The sequence below is a fragment of the Bison bison genome, unplaced genomic scaffold (assembly GCF_000754665.1).
Source record: "Bison bison bison isolate TAMUID 2011002044 unplaced genomic scaffold, Bison_UMD1.0 scf7180017864499, whole genome shotgun sequence".
In the NCBI taxonomy this organism is placed as follows: Eukaryota; Metazoa; Chordata; class Mammalia; order Artiodactyla; family Bovidae; genus Bison; species Bison bison.
Genome location: NW_011495058.1, coordinates 10,186,503 through 10,189,924, shown reverse-complemented (window position 1 = coordinate 10,189,924; position 3,422 = coordinate 10,186,503). Strand labels below are relative to the sequence as shown.

Below are 3,422 nucleotides of genomic sequence, written 5' to 3'. Positions count from 1 at the left end.
CTGAACTAAACTGAACTGAACTGAATGAGAACCTATGTATAGCTCAGGGAACTCCACTCAGTGTTCCGTGGTGACTGACATGGAAAAGAAATCCCCAAAAAGAGGGGATATATGTATACATATAGCTGATTAACTTTTCTGTACAGCAGAAACTAACACAACATTATAAAGCAACTATACTCTAATAAAAATTAATTTAAAAGAGAATTATAAACTAGGTACCACGAGAAATGGAAATGACGGTGGTACAAAAGCCAGGGGAACTGGTTGAAAGTCTAGTGAATATTACTTAGACTTGGAGATAGTCTCATATTTGAAAACCAAGCAACACCCTTTGCCCCTATTTTGAGAGGCTGAAACAGAGGGTCTCTGGAGTCTCTGGACCGGGGGACACACAGGTATATTAGGAAAGTAGAGGAATTAATTGAATATTTACATAATAGAGACAAGGGCTCCTCCACTACTCCTCCCAGCTCCTTCCAACTACTTCCCCATTCAACTCCAATTAACCTGGCAACCAGGCTTGAACCCTGACCCAACCTTCACATACCCAGACAAGAGACCAGAAGAGTCTTTCCAGAGAAACATGACCAGCTTGAGAGAGAAGGAAAAAAAGTCAAAAGAATCTGATACCAGGAACTCCTCAACAGAAAAGATGAGCCAGAAAATCCTACAACAAAACCCATAGTCAATGAGTCCCACCTACTTGTACAAGTCTCTCAGTTTTTCAGTGACCTCCTCTTAAAGAGACAGCCAAGGTCACCAGACATTTGAGGAGTCTCAAGAAACAAAGACTTTACACCTTTGAGAATTATTAATACCCTTGGAGATACAGTGGAAGATGGTATACTCACAACATAAGAAGATGCTATTCAAAAAGAAATATTCAGTAAACAAAAAGCTTATGGGAATTTAAATATATATATATAGAAGTTAAAAAATCTGTTAGACAAGTTGGAAAGCAGAGAAAGAGAAAAGGAAAAGGGGGAAAAAAGAAAGACTCGCTCAAAAAGTCAGTACATGAAAAAGAGAAGTGTTGCAGAACAAGAAAACAAACAAACAAAAAATCAATTTTCAGATTAAAATGGCCTAGTACAATGTATGAAAATAGATGCAGACCACAGTACATCATTGTAAAATTTTAGAAACATGGGTATAAAGATTACGTGGACTTGCAGAGAAAAAAAGGTAGGGGGGTATACAAGCACACACAGAAATAGAGAGAGAGGGTTTCTTACAAAATATCAAGACTCAAAATGACAGTTTCTCATCAAAGACAAATCCTATATGGTATCACTCATATGTGGGATCTTAAAAAATGATACAAATTAACTTATTTACAAAAAATAAATAGATTCAGAGACATAGAAAGCAAACATGGTTACCAAAGGGGAAAGGCTGCTGCTGCTAAGTCGCTTCAGTCACGTCCGACCCTGTGCGACCCCATAGACGACAGCCCACCAGGCTCCCCCGTCCCTGGGATTCTCCAGGCAAGAACACTGGAGTGGGTTGCCATTTCCCTCTTCAATGAATGAAAGTGAAAAGTCAAAGTGAAGTCACTCAGTCGTGTCCGACTCTTAGCGACCCCACGGACTGCAGCCTACCATGCTCCTCCGTCCATGGGATTCTCCAGGCAAGAGTACTGGAGTGGGGTGCCATTGCAGGGGCAGATAAATTAGGAGTTTGGGATTAACAGATACATGCTGCTATATACAAAATAAACAACAAGGTCCTACTACATATAGCACAGGGAACTATACTCACTATTCTGTGATTAAACCATAATGGAAAGGAATAGGGAAAAGATTATATATCTGCATAACTGAATCACTCCACTGTACACCTGAAACTAACACAACATTGATAATCAACTACACTTCAATAAAATTATTTATTAAACGTTAAAAAAGATGTACCCTACGGAAACGAAAAAGAAATGACAGTTTTTCCGTGGCAACACTAGGAGATAGAATTGAGTGGAACAACGGCTTCAAAATTCTAAGGGAATATAGTGAATAACTTGTAATATCCAAACAGTCTATTAGGTACATGAGGACAGAGATACTTTCAATACAGGAGGTCACAAATACATGCGTCTTGTGCACACTTTTCTCAGGAAGTTACTGGAGGATGTGCTCTATCCAAATAAGGGGTTTAACCCCAAATGAGGGTGATTTGTGTCCCCAAAAGAGTGGATGGACAGAAGAGAGGTGACCACCCCCACAGCAGACGTGATGGGAGACCCTGTGATTATAGCTGTGCAAGTCATAATCCATAGCGTTTCCAGGTCTGACTAGAGCAGTCCCGAAGAACAGTTTCAATGTTCAAGAGGATGAAATTTAATGAATGGTTAATGTTTTAAACAAAAAGAGAGATTTCTATAACCACAGAATATGTGGTTGAATTAGAAATAAGTACCTAGAAAACTAAACAAACAAATAAAGAAGCTCACAAACAAATAAGCTCACAAACAAGATGCTACAATTACTTCCTCCAAGGAAAAAAATGTTAGCCTAAAAGGAAATGTAAACTTCATCACTTGACCAATAAGAGCATTTACAGCATCATAATAATCCCACCACTGACTGGCTGGCTGGCTGGCTATGATGTCACTGGAGGGCAGGAAGCAGAGAAAGAGATATGAACTCCGAGGGTAGCAGATTGAAGACACTTTAGTCTTCTAGAGAGATGAGTCCATAACTAATGCTTTGGAAATCAAGAAGGACCATTATAAGAAAGTCATCACACATGTAGCAGTGAAACCAGAGAATCTGTTACAAGGTGTGAAAGTATTTTCCTCTGAGAAGCAGGAAATGGAGGGGGTATAAAACGGCCTAAAGTTTAAAGTTTTTTGTTTTTTGTTTTTTTTTTTAATTAAAAAAATCCTTTTAAACTGTGTTCTGCTTTATTGACTATGCCAAAGTCTTTGACTGTGTGGATCACTATAAACTGTGGAAAATTCTGAAGGAGATGGGAATACCAGACTACCTGATCTGCCTCTTGAGAAACCTGTATGCAGGTCAGGAAGCAACAGTTAGAACTGGACATGAAACAACAGACTGGTTCCAAATAGGAAAAGGAGTACGTCAAGGCTGTATATTGTCACCCTGCTTATTTAACTTCTATGCAGAGTACATCATGAGAAATGCTGGGCTGAAGGAAGCACAAGCTGGAATCAAGATTGCTGGAACAAACAGCAATAACCTCAGATATGCAGATGACACCACCCTTATGGCAGAAAGTGAAGAACTAAAGGGCCTCTTGATGAAAGTGAAAGAGGAGAGTGAGAAAGTTGGCTTAAAGCTCAACATTCAGAAAACTAAGATCATGGCATCTGGTCCCATCACTTCATGGGAAATAGATGGGGAAACAGTGACAGACTTTATTTTGGGGGGCTCCAAAATCACTGCAGAGGGTGATTG

General features: G+C 39.4%; 1 protein-coding gene across 1 annotated transcript in view; it reads right to left on the bottom strand.

The window, feature by feature from the left end:
• AMPH (amphiphysin) overlaps nucleotides 1–3,422 on the bottom strand; it is a 218,625-nt gene that overhangs the window by 37,879 nt on the left and 177,324 nt on the right. The gene's annotated exons all lie outside the window — the stretch shown is intronic.